The sequence below is a fragment of the Condylura cristata genome, unplaced genomic scaffold, assembly GCF_000260355.1.
Source record: "Condylura cristata isolate star-nosed mole 26May11 unplaced genomic scaffold, ConCri1.0 scaffold00003, whole genome shotgun sequence".
NCBI classification, from domain to species: Eukaryota; Metazoa; Chordata; class Mammalia; order Eulipotyphla; family Talpidae; genus Condylura; species Condylura cristata.
This window is the reverse complement of record NW_004567104.1, coordinates 61200344-61225845: the sequence shown is the minus strand read 5'-3', so window position 1 is coordinate 61225845 and position 25502 is coordinate 61200344. Positions and strand designations below refer to the sequence as shown.

At 35.9% G+C, this 25502-nt stretch overlaps 1 protein-coding gene across 3 annotated transcripts in view; it reads left to right on the top strand.

Moving 5' to 3' along the window:
• Positions 1–25502, top strand: part of NRIP1 (nuclear receptor interacting protein 1) — an 81379-nt gene that overhangs the window by 34686 nt on the left and 21191 nt on the right. Inside the window, exons 2-3 of one of the 3 annotated variants that reach the window (XM_012732949.1) lie at positions 3220–3328; positions 24811–24867. The gene's annotated coding sequence lies outside the window, so the exon portion shown is untranslated. The remainder of the gene's footprint in view (positions 1–3219; positions 3329–24810; positions 24868–25502) is intronic. The other 2 variants (XM_012732944.1, XM_004675299.2) reach the window with 2 other exon arrangements.

Below are 25502 nucleotides of genomic sequence, written 5' to 3'. Positions count from 1 at the left end.
TATAAATATAGTTATGGTTACTTTCTTTTTCTAACTATAAAAAAAGCAGTATACTTTTTTGTTCCAAAAAGTAAAAAAAAAAATAATTGAAAATTGAACAATTAAATTTTACTTGAATTTCAGTGATTATGTAGGTAATGGTTGCCTGGGGTATAATTTCTAAGGTGAGGTTCTGGGATTTGAGAAATGTCCAAGGCCTGGCATACTAATAGGGATACTAGTATAATTGTAAATATTATTTTTGGAAAGTTTACATGCAAATTATTGCCTTCTGCGAGTAAAATATCAGTGTTTCCCTATTTATTAATGAATTCTTATCAGAATATAAAGTTATTCCAATTTGAGTCTAAGTTCTGTAGCTTGGGGCATGACACTTAACTGGCCCTGCTCTGTGTCTGTTTTCCCTGCATAAAATGGGATAATGCCTTCTCTGCTTGTCTCACTGAGTTGTGAAGATCAAATGAGGTCATGTCCATGAAAGTGCTTGGTAACTGGGAAAGCATGTAGCTTGCTAATTATTACTCCAGTTCGTCCTGTCAGACCTGCCCTTTCCTCACTGTTTGATAGGTCACTGGTAGGGGTGACATGATAGTTCAGAGCTCTGTAATGTGCACCACCTCCGTGGAGTGTTTATTTTATACTTGTACTAGGGTGTGGACAGTTGTAGTCTGTTGCTATTTTTATTCGTCAGTTTGTCTTGTTTATTACAAAAGTAATGCATGTTTACTATAAAGAAATTAGAAAATAGAAATCATCAACAAGGAAAAATAAAAATTACCTCTAAATGTAGAAGTAATTATATTTATTTTTGTATAATTTTAAAACAAAAATTCATTCTACTGAACATAATGTTCTGTTTCCTGTTTTTACCACTCTATATAGTAAGTTACATAAAATGATACACAGTAATTTCTTATATACTATTTTAATGGCTACATAGTATTCCAGCATGTAATATACTATGGTTTATTTAATTAGTTCCACATATTTTATTTTGGCATTTAATGGTGAACAAAGCAAACGGGAAAAGAGAATGGCCCTGTTGGTGAGTTCTTGCCCACATCCTTAAGAATGCAGGGCACACGTAGAGATTTGAAAACAGTTACACAGAAAAGGGAGAACCGAAGGAGAAAAAGAAAGTGAGAGAGAGAAAATGAACATTTATAGGTCAGCCAGTTGCTGGATGCAGTCTCTTACCCATAGGTGATGTCGACTGAGCAGAGACCAGGGTACACTCCAACGCCAGCTGAAAAGAGCTGGCACATGTGTGTTCAATCTTTCAAGTCCTGCGTGGCAGCTCTGCCCTTTGTTCTCAGCAACCTCCCCTATTCAGAAAGTCATGTTCATGGCATGCTGGGAGTTGTAGTTCTTCTTAGCTGAGATATCGGTGATATAGAGATGGGGTTGGAATCTGTAAAGCCCCTCCTCTGACAACTGTCCTCATAGACTGGTGCTTGGTGATCACTCTTTACTGTTCCTCTCACAATAGCTAGTTCAAGTTTTTTGCAATTAGGTGTGACATGTATAATGCCACCATTATGTGAAATGTTTGTACATGCCCTTATTTTTTTTCCCATTAGGATAAATCCTGGACTTGGAATTGCTGCATCAAGGAGCATGTAACACTTAAGACACATGATTACTAAAACTATTTCTAAATGCAGAAATACATTTACTTTTCCAATAATTTTGAAACCAGATTTTATTTTTCTGAACATTGTTTCCTGTTTTTTAATTACTTGATATATGCTACATTGAATGGTATACACTTAATTTATACATCTCCCTATCTGTAATACATAAAATAAGCACCAATAATCAATAAAATATTCAGCAAGGAGTTTGCAGCCATTTAAGATACTAGAATTTTTTATAATTTTATCCAAGTGTAATTGCCATTAAATAGATTGCACATATTTTAAGATGCACAATTTGATAAGTTTTGATGTGTATACACCATTGAAACCATGAACACAATTAAGGTAATACATTCCTCCTGCAGTCTCCATACCCAGGCAAGCACTGATCTGTTTTCCCTTCCAAAAGATTAATTTGCACTTTCACAATTTTATGCAAATGGGTCCTATACTATATATATAGTCCCTTGACTTCTGGCACTCAGCATAATTACTTTAAAATTCAATCATATTGGTGTTTTTGTTTATAGCATAATCTCTATTTGTTGCAGAGTAGTAAATATTTGAATCATTATGTGGTGGCAGGGTACAAGGGAAATATTCCCCAACCCCTGTAGCTTCTTCTAGGTTGGCAAATAATCAAGTAAATACCGGATAGGAAGAAAAAAAATTAATGATAACTTTTACACCTCTTTTATAAGAGAAATCCAATGAAACTGAGTAATTCATCAAATGGCTGACACCACTACCTTACTTATCTTCAGCTAGAGACCAAGGATGTTGGGGAGGAGGAAGGTCAGTCATCGAAGGTCACCGGCAAAGGCACAGTGTAAACATGGGCTTGAGAGGTCACCAGGAAAGGCGCGGCAACAAGGGCAGGCTGTTGTGCAGATCCATGTTGCTGCTCTCTCCACTGATAAGAGTTGAAGAGATTAGGTCTTCCATGTACAGGGAGGCAGACACCTACATAGGGAGACTTTCCTGTACACTTGGACTGCCCCTCACAAAGGGCCCACCTCCTCTTAGCCTTCAGCACCCCTCCTATGAAGTGATATTCATGCCAACAAGGCATATTTTGAGATGATCATTTGTGTTGCCCTCCACAGCATATACCATAATTCACCCACCTAATAGTAGACATTTCAGTTGTTTCTAATTTTAAGCTATTAAAATAAAGTTACCTTTGCACATTGGTGTGCAAGTCTTCCTATGTAATAAAGATTTGATATTTATCACCAGATTTTATGCTGAAAGCTACCATAGGTAGTATTTTGAAACAGGAAAAGATTAGCATGAAAGAAACTGTAGCTATTTCTTTTTTTCTTTTTTCTTTTGGTAATATACCTTTGGGAGGATTTAGAATTTTTAGACATGAATTGATTTGACAGAAAGTAAAGATCTTTTGCTTTCCTTTAATGAACAATCATAAACTACCCGTTTCTCTGTCAAATGGTCACTTCAGTATTGAACTTGAACATGAAAATGTAATGGGAACATTTACAAAACTTAACAAAGAATATTTCAGAATCTGGTTTGGAATAAATGCCAAACTATCTTTTCCTCTTCTCAAAATGCACACTAGACTGGAAGAGAGAGGAATCTGAAGACGCCAGATGACATCACAGCTACTTCTCAACAGCCTTCTCAGTTTCCTTTCTCAGAAAGCAGAGACTCAAATGTTGGAGACAGTGGTGAGAATATTTTCTCCTGAGCTCTTAAAGCTTAATCATTCTAACTTTAATGCATTTTGGACAATTATTTCTTAGTCATAAATTAATTTATAATCACCAGATTTGTATTTTGTCCTTTATCTTTGCAAATTATTTCATTGGCAGTGTGCTCTCATAAACAAGTGAATAGGTACAGTTATAGCTCTATAGGTAATGGAAAGAAGAAATATAGATAATGAAATGTAGTCAAACAGTAGAAAAGATTAAATAAGGAAGACTTGTGGATTCTTCCCAGAGGAAGAGCGATGGGAAGCTTGAAATAAGAAATAGCATTTGTATTAATGATATTTTACTTGTTTTTTTTTTACCAAAAACCAGACAAAATGGACACTTAATGTAAAACCTGCAGTAACAGCCTGATTTCAGGTGAAACATGTTATTTTGATGAAAATTAGAAGCATGTTTAGTTATTATATATTTTATATGCTCTCTAGCTCAAGGGATAATTTTTGGACTATAAAAAAACGATTGCCTCTTACACAGTATATTAGTTTTTCTGAGAAATAATACAATTATCTGATTAGTTTAGCACAGTTTAAGTCGTTGGGAAGTATAACAAAAAAGACAAGTGAGTCCCTAATTCAAGTTGGATTAACACTCTTGTTTCCTACTATACTACAATCTAAATGAATTTGTCATGTATTGGCTCTTGGACCTTATGTTGTGTGTATGCCCATCAGAACTCCTCCTAAGTAAACGGAGAAAAGCTCAGTGATTGATTTTTGTGTTCATAATTAGCTGTGAAGTGTTCACTTTCAACTCGCTGTCCAGAAGAGAGATAGCAGGTAGAACATGCTAAAAACTCCATTATTTTAGTGGGCCACAGTGTTAACAAAGGGAAATAGTAACTTCGGCCTACATCTGTCCTTCATTTCTATACATAGTGTGTTTCGGGTTGTGATAATGCTAACTCATTATTTTCTTCACAGTTCTGATTACATGCAGAAAACAGTGGTTTTTATTTTAATCATTCTACATTTATTTTAACTATTCTGCCTATCCTTTATGGAAACCTTTAAAATGCTCTATTAATTAAGTTAAAAGGGCTATAAAGTCATTTGTAATTATTTTGTTACTGGTCATTCTTCATATATTCATTTTTTTATTGAGATTTTTTAAATGAACCAAATTTTTATTTGTAAAAGTTCTTTCATTGAAGTATAATTATGTGTTTATGACTGATAGTCAGAAATCTGCTTTTATATTTAATGGAACGTAGTTGGTACTGAATTGCAATTATTTTACTGTTGTTAAAATGAAATTTATAACCATGAATATTTTTATGTTCCTCAAAGTAGAGTTTGTTAATTGGTCAGGAGCTTTGTGTCACCTTGTAACTAACAACTACTTACTATAGTTGGATAAATAAATTATAGATGACTAGCCAGCTACAGAATATATATAGTCAGTTAAGTTGTCCATGAATAATGATTTAGATAATTTTTCCAAATAGAAGTGTATTATTGAGAATGTATAGAGGATTGCTTTAAAAGTGAATTATTAGTGGTTATATCCTTTATATATATATACACCCTTATTTATATATATATATATATATACACACACACACACATGCATATATATGTATATATAATATTTCAAGATTTGAATATATATATACACATGCATATATATGTATATATATATATAATATTTCAAGATTTGAATGTTAAGTGTATTTTTTAAAATTAATTTAGTCAAACAGTTCTTCCTTTTGAATGAGGTAAATAACTTTGAGACACGTTGAGTCATAGTATATAATGTTTCCAGTAGTCCTTTTATTAGCCAGTGGACAGTGAGTTTACAAAAGGAAGTTCACATGTATCTCAGGAAAGCAGTCTGTAATAGTATTCTGTTGAAGCATTAGAATAGTATTCTATTGAAGCAGTTCTGTCAGAACCAGTATATTGTATTGTCAGAAAACTCATGATACATTTTTGCATGGAAAAAAATAAAGTCGTTGCTTTTCCGACAAGCCATTATTTCATGAACGTTTACTGTTGGCTTGTCTGTCATACAACTAGTCCCAAAACAGTCACACATATATATCAATGTCCTTCAAAGAAAAGGTTAAAGAGGTTAGAAAAAGGAAGAGAACTGAAAAATTGAGTATTGCCACAACATATATGCTAAGTATAAAATGGAGTGTTTATAAAACTGCTTAATATCTTAGACCAAGATTTATTTCCCTTTCTCACCTTGTAACTCCCACTTTGGAAACAAACAGCCATCCTTACTTAAATAACAAAATCACCCTTCGTGTATTTTATAGGACTTCTTATACTTTCTTTGCTGTGTTTATCTCCCTGTTTAGCATTTATTTGCTAATTGGATAAATACTGATGAAAAAGCAGAGAATATCTTGGTTACAGTTAGATAATTTGACCATCAATTTTGCTTAAACACTTGACTATATTCAATTTCTTGCCAGAGTTTTTATTATTACATCTCAGTTGCTCACTGGAAAGAGTTCTTTATTGTATTTTTTTCTAGTTCAATTGAGTTGTTGAGTACTATTCCATAAATATATTGTTAGAACTTTTATATCAGATATAGAAATATCTGTATAGGCCCTCCCTGGTGGCGCAGCGGGTTAAAGCACAGCACTGAGAATCTAAAGCCGCTTCAGCATGAGTTCAACTCCCGCCTGCCACGGAGGTGACCACATGGCGCGGCAGACTTCTCCTGACCCGCCCGCTGCTCCCCTCAGCAGTGTACTTCGTTGATCTGCCTGTTCTGTTCCCCACTCTGTCTCTGGTGAAGCCTCTCACTGCTCCTGAGCCTCTGGCCTGTACCCCAGTTCTGTATGCACAGATAAATAAATCTTTAAAAAAAAAAAAAAAAAGAAATATCTGTATAAAGACATGAAAATGACCACTGATTCATCAGATTCTAATAGATTGGGCTACCGGGTTGGTAAAGTGAGCCTAATTTTATGGAAGGCTTTCCGCACACTTTATAGAATACGCCTCAGAGTAATGTTTTTAATTTAAGAAAGTATTTTGAAAAAAGTGTTTAAACTTCTCCACAAAATTATCAGTGTTTGAGGGTAGATTGAGGGTCACCTCTCAAACTTGCACACTCTAAATGGGTTCTGCCATCTGCTGCATAAAAACAACAATTTCTCTAAGTGGTTAAAACCTTTAATAGAAAAGACCTCTGACCCTCTCTGGTGGCGCAACGGGCTAGGACGCAGCCCTGTAAGCTAGCTGCAGCCACTTCAGTGTGAGTTCATTCCCCAGGCCCAGAGGTGACTCACATGGCACAGCAGACCTCTCCTATCCCCCTCAGCAATGTACTTCATCAATCTGCCTGTTCTGCTTCCCATTCTGTCTCTGGTGAGTCCTCTCACCACCCCTATACCTCTATACCTCTGGCCTGTACCCCAGTTCTATATCTATAAGTATGTATAAATGAAATAAATCTTTTTTTTTTTTTTAAAGAACTTTAACAGAATGCGTGCCATGGAAAGAGAAGAAATTTTGAGATACCCAAAATTATCAATCCCCTCATGGGTAAATGCCCGGCCAAACAGGGTTAGACCAAAGCCAAGGTACTGAGGCCCAGAAATTTACCACAAGTCTAAGACACCTGGTGGGGACCCACAAGAAAGGGGTGGAGGGGGCCAGGCAATGAATGGAGCAAATTGAAACATAAATTAAGTAAATGGCTGCCAATGTTGGCTTCTCCATGTGTCTCAGCCCTATATCTCTTCCATGTCCCCAAACCCCTGGTAGAGGTCCAAGACGGAGAAACAAACAGGACTTCACCTGCCTCGGCTCCATTTGCTTCCCTCTGGCTCCTTTCTCAAATCCTTTTGAGCTTCCTTTCACCACTGAGCTCCACCCTTTTTTAGGTGAGCCAGAGCACATGAAGCCTCCCCTTTTTTGGTTATTCTGTTACAATATCAAAATCAATCCAGAATCTGATTGAGTCACTTTAGTTGGAATTAATTCCCAAAAACTAACTTGGCTATCACACTGATAACTGGCCTGGCTTTGTGGACAGCAGGGCAAGAGAGTTTCGATGGTGGACTCAGAGGAAACTTTATTAATTTCCAGTGTTGTTCCCTGTCAGAGTTCATTTCCTCTTCCAGAGGTCTTGTGTTCCTAGGCCCTGACACTAACGTCCTTGCCCCAGTCTCTCATAGCTACCAGTTCTTCCTAAAGCTCCAGTTTGCTGGTTTTACTTCCCTGACCAGTTTGGTGGTCCTGATAGACTGCCCATAGCAGAGGAACAAGCCTTCCTTTATCAAGCTTAATTTATCCTGTCATGGCAAACAATATAATTAACATTTTTCTGAATTTAGTATCTTTAAAGGACTGATTTCCTTAAACCTTTTACTGAATACCTTGATTGAAATATATCCAACATGATCTTGGGAGGACAACTCAGGTTTTCTTCTCTCCCATGGAAAATTTCAAATGAAATAGTAAAAATTGGCACTCCCTTGTGGCACAGTGGATTAAAGTGCAGCACTACAAAACTAGCTGCAGCCACTTCAACAGGAGTTAGATCCCTGGCCGGGGAGGTGACCCACATCGCGCGGCAGACCTCTCCTGACGCTCCTTCTGCTCCCCTCAGCAGTGTACTTCATCGTTCTGCCTGTTCTGCTCCCCACTCTGTCTCTGGTGAATCCTCTTACCACCCCCGTACCTCTGGCCTGTACCCCAGTTCTGTAAGCATAAATAAAATAAATCTTAAAAGAAAAAGAAAAGAAATAGTAAAAATTACTTAAAAATGTATCTATCAGTTTCAGTTCACTTTCTCATACACCCTCTGATCTTTTTCACTTAAATTAACTGTGGTAAACCTGATATTCTCCTTGATTCTCTGCTACATTTGCAGTTCAACCCTGTGGCCTGTGGTTTGCACATCTAAAATTGGTATGATTCTAACAGAGCTTATTATGCATTTTATTTAGATAAATAGAGCTTCCCCATTCTGGATTAGAGATAAACTAGTAATTTTCAAACTTCCTTTATTTTCTTTTTTAAATTTATTTATGGAAAGATGATTGTGATAGTAAAGTCTATGCAAGGTTCTGGTGTTTTCTTCTGCTTTTGCCACTGTTCTTCCCTGCCATTTTGCAGCTTCTTCTCTAAGCTTCTCAGAGTATCTGTGGTGCAGGTACAACTTTTGACTGGTTTTATGCTTTTTTTTTTTTTCCCTGTAAATCACATTTATTTTATTTTTTAAAAGCTGCAGTCTGGCATATGGAAATGAAGAAACAGACATATAAATTGTAAATTCAAAGTTTTCAATATTAAATTTAACATACCAGAAATTACTGTCAAATTCTATAAATATTTCTAAGTACTCACAGTTCCTGTTTTTTGAATATAGTATTTCAAGATTCTAGAATTTACCTATGTACTGCTGCATTTCCTTGCTGGACCTGATTCTTCTCTCACTTGTCTAGAAGTTGCTTTTTAACTTCTTCTCTGGTAGCAAAGGCTTGAGTCTTACTAGAGTCAACCTCCATGTCGCCTTTATGAAGTACCTTCACTGGAAAAATGTTGCTTTCACCTAAATTTCTCCCCAAAATTTGTCTTTCCATGCTTTTCTGTTTTTATCATATCTTCTTTCATAGCATCAACTCACATCGGTACTGTTTTTGTTTCTTTGTTTCTGATTGTGTTGTAAGCCCACTAAGAACTGATTTATCACTTAGTACATCCATCTGTCTGTAGCTCTTAACACATAAAGGCTTCTTTATAAATATTTGTGGATCTGTTACTTCTAGTAGAGTGAAATCAGAATAGTAGTGACTGTGCAAAGATGGGAGATATTTCATAATTTCTTTTCTTCTTTCTTCACCCGATTCTTAGAGATAGTTGTTATTCATAGAGAACATTATCTATAAACTCTTGAAAATTGGAAGTAGAGATTATTTTGAAAATGAATATTAAGTTTGCATTTCTTGACTCTTGACTTCAGTATACCAGCTTTCTGTTCTCTGCATCCCTTTAGAAAAGTCTTAAATTATTGAGGACCCAAGGGAGCTATTATTTATGAGCTTCATATACATTATTATTTACCATATTAGAAATGTAAACAGAACATTTTTAAGGCACAGGAATACACAAAGATGTATTCTATGAGCTGTCAGTGCAGTGACACATATCATGTAGACTTTGGACAAGTCTACTATGAACTTATGAGAGAAAGAGACAAAAAAAAATCAGATAAGATTTTAGCATTATGAAAGTAGTCTTAACCTCATTTGCCTCCTGAAGGGATGATGAGAAGCTTTGAGTATTTGGACCCTACTTTGAGAACTGTTGCTTTGCAGGAATTCAATTGTAATTGCCAAAAGACCACTCTGTATTTTTATTTCAATTATATTTAACCTAGCTTCTATGTGTGTGGCTTAGTAAATTATTGGTTTTATTTATTTATTTATTTTTTTAATATCTGCATGGCTTATCAAATTGCTTGCCCTTCTATTAATGTCTAGACATAGAATGTGCTGGAACTTATTACCAGTGTTGGCTTGGCAGCTATAATACAGAGATGCTTACTCAAGGAGAAGTCATTTTATTTGTGGATACTCGTAAGGTCATTCCTAGTTGTGCCTGATCAGTAACCTGGCTTTCAAGAGGTTACTAGTCCTTGTATGACTTGCGAACCTCCAAATGCACCTTACGTGATGATTTTTCTTACTGCAGTGTATTTGGGGGTTTGGTTATTTTCATAATGATTTCACAGAGTTCACTTCTTTTTGGAAGGAATGACAAGTCTTCAGAATCTTTCCTCCTCCTCTCCTTTGTTTGACCTTCCCCTCCACTTGCCTAAACATGATCTGTGATGCTGGCGCTCCTTTTCTGAGAGTACAATCTGCTCTCTGGCAGATAGTGACTTGGCCCTAGTGCCTCCTCTTACCTTGGCTGATACTCTGTTAAATTCTTTCTGAGGTCTTAGTAGGACAGTCAGCCTCTAGAGTATTTAACGACTCTTCAAATTACATAGGGACTGGGTCTTCCCGTAGAGTTCTGGGATGCATTGTGTACCTATCAGCTACTTGGGAATATCAAGATGGCTATTAGCTGAGGCTCTTAATTCACTGACAGTGTCAGTATTCCTTTGATTTATGATCTTTTCATCATGTGACTATATGACGATGTGAACGGCAATTGGGGCTCATCGTTATGAAGGATAAACTTGAAATACAAAGCTGATAGAATGTTGGGGACATTTTATTTTTTACTTACATATCAAGCATGTATTAAATGTTGCTGAATAAATTTTACTTTCAATAGTGTTAATGAAACTCTTAGCCTCAGATACCACATTCCAGTTTAAGCCAGAAATCTCTTATAGCCAAAGGAAATATGCCCTCACACTGTTCTGGATAGGCAGATACTGCTGTCTAGAGCAATACCTCTAATAATATCTGAGACTTAGTGAAGGTTGTTTTTTGAAATGTATAAAATTCAAATCTGATTCTGATATTAGGCAGAACTGAGAGGTGCTCAGAGACCCCAAACTGGTCGGGGGGAGAAAATTCCATGTTGCTTTTTCTGAAGTTTTGTGCTCATCCATGAACATAAAGGTAATCAAATTCTGGTGTGCACCGATTTTTAATTGGTGAGAGGGTCAAAGAGAATAATGAGAAAAGAGAAGCATAGAGAGAAGGACTTCAAAATACACGCTACCAATCAAACTCTGAAATCAACCATCCCCTTTTGGGCAAGTATTCAAATAGGCAAGGACCACAGCAGAGCAGCCAGGATCAAGAACAGAGCTAGGCACCTTTGGGCAGAAAACACAGCAAGAGGTTGTACAGAGCCCAGAAGTCTGGGTGAGAAGAATAGAATGAAAGTACAAAAATGTACCACACAAGTTGAATCTACCCTAAGGTCAAGATGGTGGCCACCAATGTCTCTCAGTGGGGTCGTGCTAACTGCCAAGGCACTGTAGCTGGAAAAGGAGCTCCATGGGGAAGCCAGCTGAGGGGGTCCTTGAGCAGCAACTACCCAGCCAAGGCGCAGTCACACAGAAGTAGGAGCCCCTACACTTGCCAACTAGCTTCATCTTTCAGTCTACCCAGAAGCCCCACTCCACCCCTTGTTCCCAGCTGTCCCTGTTCATGAAGCCTTGTGGGTGGTGTGGTGAGACTCATTGCTTCTTACTGTGCTTTGCTAGATGCCTCTACAGGAGTTCTTAGTTTTCTTGAAACTTTGTACAAATCATGTCAATACAGTGTTTTGCAAACCTAAGCTTGAAATAGCAGTAATTTAATTTCATCACTTTTTGATGAATGAATTTGCTACTTTTAAATATAATCTTTTTGTAGCACTATTGGCGATATATAAATTTCTTTCCAAATTTTCAACCCAGTCTTCATTTTTTTGCAGAACTGTCTTTTTCAATATTCTGTCTCTTGTTTTGATCATTTTTTCCCTTACGTTAAAAAAACAAAGTTCAACTGAGTAAATTTTATATATTTTACTGGTTGTATTCAGTGTTTCATGGATTGGGTAGCATTACATTAGAAGGTGGCTAAGAGCTCTGAGGAACTATACTTATTAAATAAAAAAGACTTGTAGGCAGAAGGGAGTGGGGCACAGAAGATACACTGTGAAACACATGTTGGTCCTGGCAAGATCGCCTTCTTCCAGGGGATGGCAGGGGTCTAACTGACCTACTACTGATTAGGTAAATCCAGAGTGACTGGTTTAAGGTTCCACTCCAGGGAGGGGCTGAAAGTTAAAGTTAGGTGTTAAGTGTAGGACTATGATGAAGGACTTCGCATCAGGGAGCACATTTTGGGCCTGCTCTCCCTTTCTTTTCAGTGTTTCTTTGAACTAATGCGTGGGAATGACTTCCCTCCTTCAACTCTCTAGCTTTTTTTCCTTAACTTGTAATCCTACCATTGCCTGTAAACCTCCCACGGCCTATAGATACAGCTCTTTGGCATGGCCTTGACTCAAGGTCCTTGGTCCCAAGTATATTTTCCACCCATTTCTAGTCACAGTGGACTACTCCCTTCCTATATCAACACTTAGTACTTCCCTGCCTTTGAATGTTATTTCTGTAGGCTACAATGATTGTCATTCTCTTCTGCCTGGTTAGCCCTTACCCATTTTTTAAAACTATCACTCATCACCATCTAGGTCATAAGAACTAGTTACTGCCCAATCTGTGTTTTTAGAACCTTTTGTTTGTTTTTCATTTTTACAAATTTCAGCTATAGCAGGGGAAAAAATTATCAACCACTATGGGTTCTTCCCTTGCTGGTGTGAACAAATAAATTGACACCAGATAGATTAGCAGAAGAAAAGAATAAATTTCATTAAGTAGTTTTGCTATTTATAAGGCTGGACATTCTAAAGTAAATAGGGCACCCTAAACATACATGCTCTAAATGAATTCTGCCATCCAGGGCATAAGGGCAAAGAACTCTCTTAATGTAGAAGAATTTTACTAGGATTAGTGTGCATAGGGAGGGAAGAAGAGAAAAATATAGTTTCCCATTGAAATACCCAAAGTTACTTCCTGAGCCCCTCCTGGATAAGTGCTCAGACAAACAGGGTTGACCCAAAATGGGGCCACTGATGTCTGAAAACTTGCCACAAGTCTTAAAGCGCCTTCTGTTGGGAAACCATAGGAAAGGGACAGAAGGGGCCAGCAAGTGTGGGATGAAAGGAACAAAATAAAGAGCAAATGAAGTTAACTGTCAGCCTCTGCATGAGTCTTTCACCCACATCTCTTCCCAGTTGTCGCTATAATTTACTACACGCATCTCCTTCCACGTCCACCAAACTCCTGGTGCAAATCCAAAGCCAAGAAGCAAGCACGCCCTTCTTCACAAGGGTTTGCTCCATGTGGCTTTTCCTGTTTCTTCTTCCAAGTTTTCTCTGTGTAGCAGGGAACATGGAACTGCCCCCTTTAAAGGAGATTATTCTATTCCTCTCTTTAACAGTAGTCCCACCTGAATATTTTTTATTCTTGAATTTAATGAATGGGACGGGCCTCTGGCATGAAGGAGATACGGGGGTCTAACAAGGTGATTCATGACAAAACCAAATGTTCTGCAGGTTTCCCTTTGCCACAACATAGGTTTCTTCAATGAAAAGATTGGGGGGGGGGCATATCCCTAAATTAGGGTAAGCTTCATTCTTGAAGGTAATACTAGCAGCTTCTTTTGAATTCCTCAGTTATTTGATTGGTACTAGCTCCACATGCCAAGATGACATGTATTGGAGAAATGTTTAAGATTTTGGGTAGGCCCATCTTTCTGCATTTACTGGCTTATACTGTTTCCTTTTTGCACAGTGACTAAGAAAAAATTACTAGACCTTAATAAATGATACACCTTTTGTGAAATAGTCTTTTCAATGCATCATGATTTACCTTATATCTGGTGATGGATAAACATGCCAAGAAGGGTATGGACTTTTATGGATACCACATTTCAAGTACTATTGCCATTTGTTCCCCTAGATATTTCTTGAGAGCTGTAGCTATTTAATTAAAACTTTGGGGCATTGCCAGGGAAGACTCACACACCCTTTGCTTGCAGTGAAAGTGTCTTTTAACCTATGCACTGGAAACACTACAAGAAGTAACAAAATGTCATGCTAATTTCTTTTAACAAGACTGAGGTTGCTTTATCATGTTTTACTTGAGCTCACTTTTACTGTTCTGAGTTTTCCGTTGTTAGTAGTAATCAATGATGTTAGGAATAAGGCAATAGTAAATATGTTATTTTCTTTGCCTCTTATAATTTTAGTAAGTTATATGCAATTTTCATGAAGTTTGTCACCTCACTAGCAAAAAGCTTAAAAGCTAGAGATTAATGTTGTTGGAAATATTTTCCTAGTCCTAACCTATCACTGCAAATCTAAAAAATACAAATATTTAAGTTTTACAACCAATATACTAATAAATGGTCAAGAAAAAAACCAACCACATTTGTATTATAAGCACACTGAGAGGGTTTAGTTTTGAGGACTTAGAGCTGCCCCATCCTTTGTGATTGCTTGCTTATATAATACGTTATGAAAGAATGCTTCTAGTAAATCATCTCTCCAGAATGCCAGTGATTTGTTCTATTCTGCTTGGGAAGGGTTAAGAGGAGACAACATCCTGTCAAAGACCTTGTTTTTAATTTTGCTTCTCACACTGGCAGAGATCCTGCTAAGAGCAGCCCAGATTAGTTAGGAAAACCTTTGAAGAGATTTAAGATGTCCTTCAGCCAGTTTGAAGGTTTTTGTCTTGCAAATCCAGTACAAGGGCGCCTGCAGGCATCTCGACCCTTGCTGTGCTGCTGATGCAGCTCAAGGTCACACTAACCCGCCCTGTGACATTCAACAACAAAAAAAAATTATGCGGTGAAACTGCTTCTGCATTCAGCCAGCCAACAACTTCCTTTCGTGAGGAACTGAAGAAAAAGTCTTTTTTTTTTCCCCCTCTTTTTCTTTTTTTGGGGGCTCTGTGAATTTTTGCTGTAGGAAATAATCCCGGATTTCTGGTGTGTGTGATGACAAGGTCATTTCTTAATTAGAACACATGTAAAGAACAAAGCTAAATGGCTTCAAAACAGCTTTGTAGTTGATGGAGAGGATTTAAATTATTTAAAGAGATAGTCACCCATGTATGATGGAAGCTGAATTCTAACAGCATTTAACTCCTTCGTTCCTGTTTACTTGCCATTTCTTTCTTAGAACTCGTGGTGTCTGACTTTAGAGGGTTGCAATCTAAATGTATAAATTCCCATATTTTTAAAAAGAGTGAAACATAATTTAAAAGTCAAATTCTTAGGTAAACTTTTAATGGGAGAGATATTCTCCCCATGACACCTATGGAGAGTTTATCAAATGCTTGTTTAGGAATTAGGAATTATAAACTTTTCCTTCTAGGGACTGTGATTTGTTTATATTATGTTAGAAGGTTAGTAAGTAAAATGGTTCTTTATTGCCTCACCTTCCCTTCTTCACTTTTACCCATTTGTGATTTCGAATTGTAGTTGAGCAATTTATCCCTGCTTTAGAAATTATAGAACAATATCATTCTGTTTTCTCAACTTTCAAAGAATTGGGGTAGGGAGATATGTGTGCATTTTCTGAGGTAACAAAGCAATTTTAATTTAATATGGTCTTATAAGAAAGTTGTTTCTGAATATACACAACCTTTTTAATGCACAATGAATCCATGTCCATAAACACTTACTAGTCATCTTGGGCTCCCTCTCCTCTGTAGTGCTTATTCCCCTTTTCACTCCTCTTTTGTTGCCTGTGAGTACTGACAACCAGAGACATTTGTTGGAGAGAGTCCAAGGGAATTGGCTTTCTATGTTGGAGACTTAATACATACCACCTCTGTAGTATTAGAGCAGAATAATCTGAGAGAATAATTTTATGGTTGATATGTTCTTTATGTTTGTGTATAGATGTGTGTGTATAGATAGATATGTGTGTGTGTGTGTGTATTCTCACATATAGTGGCACATGTTGCAGTTATTTCTTTGTATTTACAATCACTTCCTAAAGAGAAATTTTGATAGCACCATTATGGTATTGGCATAACTGTTTCCTCAGAATTCAGATCCAGTTGCTGTATTAAAGAGGTGTTTCACTTATAAATGTGACTAAGGCAGAAACAGGTGAAATGCATGAAGACAGTATTTTAATTGTGATTATTTAAACTAATATTTTGGATTTTGAGGGCTACACTGTAAAGAAAAAAATTAAGTTTGCAGATATAAGATGAATTATCTTAAGAACAAGGTAGAATCAACTTTCCATCTGTCAAAAAACAAATTGTTTAGCTGTTCCATGGGGCTGGGGAGCAATATATATACTTTCAGGCATGGGTATTTTAAATTTTAGCTTTACCAAAAGAAAATCCTGGAGGAGAAATCTATATGCAAGAGCATGGCCAGTGTGATTCTGTGCCTCCCTGCCCTTGCCTGGAGTCTGGTATGCCCTTATGTCATGTATGACCCACGCTCACCTGATAGTAATTTCTAATTTACTGTCCTAATTCATCGATTTGTTATCACTAATTGTTCTTCATTTACTTCTGTGTAGTTTCCAGTACCTAAAGGGTTGAAAGGTTGCTGTAATTGGCACCCGCAGCTGCTCTTTCTTTTGACAGGGGATAATTTTGCAGCCTATGCTTTGTGTGACAGCTGCCTAATTGGGCATTCTCCCCTTGTAGCAAGCTTGCCTCCTCTAGCCTCCCTGCTGACAAATGGTGGTGGATTATAGATGAGGACACGCTGACCCATTCGACCTTGCTGAGACAGCGGGGAGGGGCCTCCTGCAACTTGAGGGAAGCTTTAGGTCATTTAGAGGACAAGGTCATGAGCCAGGTGGGGAAATGACATGATATCACATGACAGTAGCCTGATGACATGGTCAGTGTGTCAAGGACAAATGCATCAGTATTGATTAAACATTATTGCGATACTTCAGTGAAGGTCCTACTATTTAATTGTTCTTGCTTTTTTTTTTTTTTTTTTTTGGTCTCAGAAAAAGGAAAAGTGCAAAGTAAGGCACATACATTTTAGCAGTGTTAAAGCAATTGTTTCCATGAAAATAGAGCTAGTTTAGGAAGCCTCTTCATACATTTCTCTGGTCATTTGGTAACTTGATTTTGGCTATTACTTAGCTTGCATCCCTTTGACTCTGAGTACTTTTCAAGAGTTACTTGAAAATTAAGGCAGGCAAATTAAAATAATATGGGTAATGTATATTGTTAAAAATATAACAACTTTTGTTATCTCCTCACTAAATGATTGGCACACCTTTTCAATATTGTGAATAAAAGAAAAATCAGCCAACTTAAATGCTGAATTGAAAGGCCCTCTAACTCTGAATTCATGAGATCAACTATACTACCATGCCCCTATAATTATAAAGTGTTAAAGATGATTTTTAAAATTTTTGTGGTCTGAAAATATATTTGAAATAGCTTAATAAGACTATACTAATCTAAAAGAATCAAGATAAATAAAAATCTTTGGACATCTTTTCTTCATTAGTAATACACTGACTTTTCTTAGAGAACTGGGCTTGAGCTGTTACACTCATCTTTTTAAGTGTACAAACTTAAGAATACTTGCTGAATCTGTTTAACCCTATGTTAATACTCCACAGTGTAAGTTCATGTAAACTGTATTGGAAAGTCCAATTTAGGTAAATGCTTTGTTCTACAAACAGTGGACAGTTTAATGCAGAGAATTCTGATCATGACTCTCATTTTTGGAAAACCCTAATTGTTGGGCTCTGTTGCATCTCAACCCTCAGTGCAACAGGAGGTAATTTTGTGCTCTCAGGATTTAAAAAAAAAAAACAAAAAACTATCAGTGATAAAGTGTGATGAATTAGTTCACCAGAGTACACACATCTGTATTTTCATGGCACGTGCACGGTGTGTGTGTGTGTGTGTGTGTGTGTGTGTGTTTAATTTTGATGGTACTGTGTGTATTGTACTGTGCATATGTTTAGCTGCTTTCAACCCTGTCTCAAGCTTGGTGGAGGTTTAATCCTGTGCCCTTGTACACGTAGACTTGATTAGTAGTTGTGGTTATCTCAGCAGAAGACATACCGCCCTCCTCCTTGTATTGGTCGGGACCCGGGCATTGGGGAGTCAAGGCAAAGGAGAAAGAAAAGGGATTTTACATTAGTATTCTATGAGAGCCTTACTGTCTGCAGAACAAATTGATTGCTCCGGTGTACCTGTGCTTGGCACCACTGCTGTGAAAGAAAGGTAGGGTTGTAATCTGTTTTATTGTATTACATATTGTGACACTCCAGGAATATTTAACATGCGCTCTTTCTGTGGCACGTGCTGTAAGTCTAAGTAAAGAAAAAGGAAATAAATGAATGGAAAGTGTGCAAGAGCAGTGGGTGACAGCTTTGTTTACTCCAGTCCATGAGATTTTATTCAAATAAGAAAATTTTGATGAAAGCGTCACTGGAACATAACCTGATTGATAACGAAATCCTTTAAAGTGTTCTGAGGCACTAATGTGCTTCACTGCTTGAATCGTGTCAGGCAAAGATGGAATTCAAGCTAATGTAAGATTTTAACCACAAGATGAATGGGAGAGTTCACGGAGGTGCTTATGGACCTAATTAGTTTAGGAAGTAATTTTTAATTATTTTGCAGTATATTATATTGTTAAAGGTCCTACATAACATGGTGCAGAAAATAGGAAAAAGCTATTCAATAATAAAGAGATCGCCACTGTACCCCTTAAATTATATTAAAGAAATTAAGGAATGTGTCACTTTATTCTTTTACTAATTTTATTTATAACAACTTTGTACTGTTTATTCTGTTGTATCAAAGGAAATTGCAATGATTCTACTAGATTTTTTTTTAATTCTGTTCATTGTTTTTCTGATAAGGGCTAATAATGTAAAGTGCAGGATTGCTTAGTATCAAGTATGAATTAAATAAGTATTTTAATATCTCACAAGATTCCTGAGAGATCTGTGATTTGGCCCTGGCCATTTTCAGGCACTCTTGAAACATGGTCGTTTTGGGTCACATTTAAATCTGTTCTGTGAGGGAGGGCTAGAAATGCCACTTGTCCAAGCCTCCTGCCTCATGTAAACCGCCAGCACCCTCTGCCTCCTCTGTCTCCATCCTGCTCTCTGATTACAATCCAAGTTCTTGACTCAGAAGAAGGAGGAAGCAAAATAACTCACTGATGAAATCAAAGTTGCCTTCCATTGTTCACTTTTGTATACTAATTTATGAACTTAGTGTATAACTTTATATTTTTAGATGACATTTCACTTCCAATTAAATGAGCTAATAATTTTTCTGTGTGTACTAATTTCACAGTAAATACTTTCTAAAATGAAAGACCAGGGTTATCAGAGGCCATGAACATTGGTCTATGTTTGCTCTAAGATCCTTTTATAGAAAATGAGTTAAAGAAAAACATTTTTATGCGTTTGTTAAATAACAAATGCAAATATGCCAATTCCTAATATAAAACATTGGTTAAAATTGACTACTTGATGTCATGCTATCTATGAAAGAAAGAGGATTTTTTCAAAGAACTTTTACCTCAGCAAAATTAAAATTTAAATGTTTTCAATTAAATATAAATCATTAAAATTATTAGTATCATTTTCTCATCCATTTAGTTTTGTGGGATCTACATGTTTATCCAAAACTAATTGGATAAGTTTCTTGTTGGAAAAGTGTAAATTGAGAAAATGTAGGAGAAAAATAAACCATAGAACTAAGAATCAAAATATTTTTCTCTCTAGAATACAACATGTTCTAAACTTTTTCTAGTTTTAAACTTTAATTTTGAAGATTTTGAAAATCTTCTCCCTTTCAAAAGAAAGGCATGATATATATCTAGTATTTTACTATATATTATAATATAGTATATGTTATATCTATTATTTAACTAACTCAGAATGGGAGGATTTAGAAGGGAATACCAAATAGGGAAAATTGGTATTTATTTTTGCTTTATATTTGTGTTTCCCTCCTTGTTCTTTTTTTGGTGGGGTGGGAAGTTGCTTTTGTTTAGCAAAGCATCCACACTGCTCAGTGCTGTAGTGTCATATTATAATTGCTTACTAAGTGTCTGTTGGTCAAATGAATGAAGAATCCTCAACCACTTTCTCACACCCCTGCCCCCCACTATGTTTTTTCTTTCATCTATATTTACAGTTCAATTTGTTCTGTGCTCCTTAGAGTGAGATTTTGGCATCATCTTCACTTATAAAGTTTTCATGTGTTGAAAAAAGTAGTAAAGTGTTTTAAAACTTACCGAGGAACTATGTTTACTTTTCAGTGAGTTAATTTCCAGTGAGAGTAGTTTAAGTGACTGCTTTACATTTTTCTTCCTCCCAATATAGACAAGCCTGTATAGACAAGCATATTTTAAGTTCTTTACCTCCATTTGTTTTCCTATATGCTGACCTACTTTAATTTTGAGTTTTTTAAAGCTGTGAATTTCTTACTACATTCATTTTGCGAATCAAGGTGCATCATACATATTAACTAATATCAACAAATTATTATGAGACTTCTGAATAACTGAATGTCTACTCTAGTCGGAGAAACTTAGATATGTAATAGCTATAAAGAAAACAAATATTTCTCACATTATTGTGACTATTATTTAAGCCATGAGTTGAAGTAATTCTTGAGGACCGCTTTAAAAATGTGGGTAACACTTCTTTAAGCTTAGTTAATGAAAAACAATGTGTTTATTGCTTGATATCCAATATTAACTAGGTTTTGACTGGAGCGTTTGAGTGATGGCAACCTCAGAAATCAGCTAATGTAAAAAGTATGTTTAACACATGAGAAAACTGAGCTTTAGAGCAGTTGTTATTCAGTCATTTCGTACTTGAGCTGGGGTTTAAACTCATAAAGCCTAACTTTAGAAAAAGTTTTTCACATGATATCAATTCTTTGTTCAATTTTATTATTCTAAAATTACAATTGTTTGTTGATACTAGTCAAATCTTATATCTGTAGCCACAGTAAAATTTAATTAGTGAGAAAATTGAATATAAATGCAAGAAAACTGGTAATAATTGCATACACATACATACAAATACACACACAAAAAAATTTTGGGTTCTTCCTTATAAAAGTGACCCCAGTATATTTTTTATAAAAGACTGACAAAATACTAGAATGAGTTGGCGAAGGAGGTAAATCAAAGTGCTGAGAAGATGCAGAATAGAGTATGGCACATTCAGGAAGGAATTAATGTGTTCATTAAGAATGATATTAGAAAGGAAAACTTTATGTGAAATTATAGAATAAATTTATGAATAGTCTGTCACAAATAAATACACTGTAGTCTTATTAGATACTTAATAATTTATGGCAGCCTTTCAGATGAGATTCTTGATGGGTAGCAATGAAATTAGTGCTTGCAGTAGGTTCCAGCAGTACATGTCAGAGGGCTATTCAAGGTAAAGACTGAGAAAGTGCCTGGCGAGACTAGCTTGCCAGCATCACTGGACTGAGGTTCTCCACTAGGCTTTATTTCCAGTGGAGAATGAACAAGGAACCAGAGATAACTGTGAAACTGACTAAACACAGAGGCAGTGGGGAGACTAGCAGACAGGGAGCTACGGTTTGGGAACTTGGGTCTCAAAATTAAGCTTATGTGAGACTTAGAAGCCATACAGATGGCAGTAAACTTTCTAAGCCTTTCCTTCCCATCACTGGGATAAAGTGCTTAAATGTCTTTGGCTCACCGGTTGGGCAAAACCAAGTTTGCAGGCAAACTATTTAACCTCTTAAACTTCAGTTCCTATATTCAGTATGGGAGCTATCATAACTCCTTTTTGGCTGCTATAAAAATTAAATGACCAGATGCATGTATAGTGCCCAGGCCATGATACAAATCTGATAATTGTTTATGGGTTCATGTGTATGAGACAGCCATGCCCTTTGTGAAGTTATCTTTCTACCATTATTACTGATAGAGGACTTCACTAGGTAACTCTAAGAGATATAATAGAGCTGATTGGGAATTTCAAAATGAGCGATGCAGCCTCTCCATCTTTTATGTCAACCTGAAGACGCTTATCTAAACTTGAATTCCTTCTTTATATTTGTCAATTTAGTTTTAGGTTTCATCCTAGTAACAAGAACAAAGTCAGCTACTTTAATGATGATTCCCTCCCTAAAATACATACCCTTTTATCTTAATCAGTTGTAGGATTTTTACTCATATTAACCTAATTAAAATATCTCAAAATTTTACATACATACATACATCATTTTCCATAAAACCTTTCTGCTAGCAGTGTAAAATGTCTGAGTGAATCATCATAGCATTCTTGAGAATTATAATAAATATTCAAAATTATAAATATGGTAAATTATTTGGAGAACGTGAACCCATAACAGATGAGGTAAAGCTTACTTGATTTAAATTTTAGCTAAAACATTGTGCTTTCTTTAAGTGCTCCACTGGTAGTTTCCAGACTTTGCTTTTCTCCCTTTATTGAAGAAATTACTGAGCTGAGCATTTACTTTTGTAGATCTTTGGGAACTAGGGTGATCTGAGTTTACAAAGTGAATACCAAATTAAGAGCAGTTAACATAATTCTTTCCTCTAGAAGGCACAGAAGAGAAGACCATTAGAAATGGTCTTGATTTGATCAAATTTAAATAAAGTTTTACTTTTTTGTTAGATTGTACTTATAATTTCAATGAAGTGATTACTTCTTTTGATGCTTATAAAAATATGACTTAAAAATCAGATGGATAACTTAGTAATACCTTATAAGCATCTTTATTTTGCTTACATGGTAGATTTTAATAATTGAATATATATTTTCTCTGCTGCCAGTTTTTTGGCATTATCTATAGAATTAAGTGATCAGAGAGAAACTAAGAATATGTATAGACACACTCAGCAAAAATTCAGTGTCTCCAATGTGCCTGTGGCAAGCAGAATAAAACTAATTCTTGTCTTCATGGAGCAATAATTATAGAGTAGTGATGGAAGACAAGCAATAAATAAGTTCAGAAAGACAAGGAGAAGCAAAAAATGTTACTGATGAGAGAAATTCTAAGACAACTGTGATTTCTTGAATGCTCTGCTAGGGAATAATGGGTAGATCTCTGTAACCAAGGCCATGCGGAAAGGCTTGACTAAAGAGGTGACATTTAGAATGAGTTGGGGAAGGAGGTAAAGCAAAGTGCAAAGCAGATGCAGAATAGAGTATGGCACATTCAGGAAGGAATTAATGTGTTCTGAGGTTGCAGGAAAGCCCTTTAGCTAGAGTTACACTGTCTTGTACAGTAGCCATAAGCCAGATGTAACTTGTGTGAATTGAGATGTGCTCTAGTGTAAAGTGAACGTCAATTTAGAAGACTTAGTAAAATAAAAGATAAAAAGAATATTAACTACCTTAGGAGTATTATATTGATACTATGCAATTTTAGATATAAAATGGTATTTTGAATATATGAATAAAATCTATCCAAACTAATTTTACATTTTCACACATTAAACAATATGACTACCAGCAAATTTAAAATTACATTTGTGGTTCTCATTATATTTCTGTTAAACAGCACTTGAGTTGAGTGTAATGAGAAAGAGGCAAAATAGCATGAGATAACCTTGGTTAGATTCAGTACAGTCAGATAATGCAGGATCTTGTAGATCATGAAGAGGAATTCAGAATTTATTTAAAGTGAAGTAGGAAACTATTATGCAATAGAGTTTTAAACAAGGGGGTTTACCTTTTACAAAGGGTGTTGACTACACAGAGGAGAATGTGTTGTGCTAGACCAGCTAGGATGCTACTATTACATATTAAACAATTATTCTCTATCTCTCTGTCTCCCTCTCTATTGCCCCCAATCTCTTCTCTTCTCTCTCTCTCTCTCATACACACACACACACACACACACACACCCCTAAACCAGTTATCACCGGGTCCTCCCTAGTGGCCTCAGCATTAAGTCTCAGGGCTATCACCATATGGCCTGAGTTCTATCCCAGGCCAGAGAGCTGACCCACATGGTGCAGCAGACCTCTTCCACTGACTCCCTAGCAGTATATTCAGTAGATCCCTTTCTTCTGCTCCCTATCCCGTCTCTGGTGAATTCTCACCCCACCCTACCCACCTTTGGCCACACCCCAGTTCTATGCATAACATAAATAAATAAATCTAAACAGTTGTCAAATAATGTTCTATAAATGGTTTCTAACTGCCAATGAGTTATTGGCCTTACCTGCTGCAATTTCTTAAGCTAAGGAGACAGGGACTCATTTTAGGTTTAATGGTGGTAAAATTATCTTCCTTGATTCATGAAATATTAAAATTCTGATGACATAATCTCTCAGCCAGACTCACAGGACACTGTAATTCATGAAAATAATACTTTAATATTGTTTATAGACTTAGGGATTTTCAAGATTTTCTTACACTTAGACAGTTTCCTCATATTTTGGAGGTCAAGTAATTATTCGGTAGTTTGTTGGATGTTATTGATATCAACAGTCCTGTAGCCTATCAAACTTCCTCTCCATGGGCTGTGCATCCCAAAGAAACCTCATCACACTCTTAACAAGTTGTAACCCCTGAACTATTTTCTGTGTTAGTGCTTGTTCTGCTTTGTAAGTCAAGAAACTTGAGACTTAGAGTAATGAATCAAGCTGCCAAGTTCTACTAGTAGTAAGTGACAGACCTGAGATCTTTCAGATACGAGCTGGGATTTCCTCTTATGTAATTGAGAGAAAAAGGGGGGAAATGAGTATTTGTGTTTATGAATGTGAATTATAGTTCCAGTTTGTGTTATTGGGCTCAGAAGTTACATTTGTAGTAGAGCTGTTCAGTTTGAATAAAAATTGGAGCAATTCTTAATTTCTTACTTATTCTTAATTTCTTATTTATACTAGTATAATGATAGTATTGAAAAAACAGAGCATCAGTAAAGTTTAGTTTTTCTTATTTTTTTTTTTCCTTTAGAAAGAAAATAGTTGCTATAGAACTTGCTTCTACTTATGGAGGTCGACAGACACCATAGTAAGTGCTTTGCATGTTTTATTTCATTAAATCTTCCTTTTATATCCCTACTAAAAGGATAATTATCCCAGAATCTCAAAAACATTGTTAGTATCTGAACTAACTTTCAAAGACCAACCTCTCAGTTTCATTGTGTTATCCACTTTTTAGATATCTTTTAAAATTAAGTGTCTTCACAGACTATGGGTTCAGTAACATTTACATTGTCAACAATATTATTTACTTTAAGAAAGAAAGGTCATTTGAAATTCAGATGCAAAGTTTCAAGTTTTATTCATTACATTTCTTTAGCAAATTTTCTAAGTTGATATGTGTCTTATCATAGATAAGGCTAATATCTTTCAGTTAACTGGTTAAAGGAAAGTAAGAAAAAAAAATATCAGGCCATACTTAAGGAAGCTCACTATACAGTGTAAAAATCTGGCGGTTTGGTTTTAATGGATGATCTTATTAACTATGGGCACATTACTGTGACTAATTGATGCATCAAGTCATAGTAAAATATACAATGGATGATTCTACTTCAGATTTCTGTTAGGAAGGAATTAGAAGTGTCAGGTCCTTAGTAGGTGTTGCATGTATACATAAAATAATTTCTTTTCTTTTTTTTTTTTTTTTTAAAGATTTACTTATTT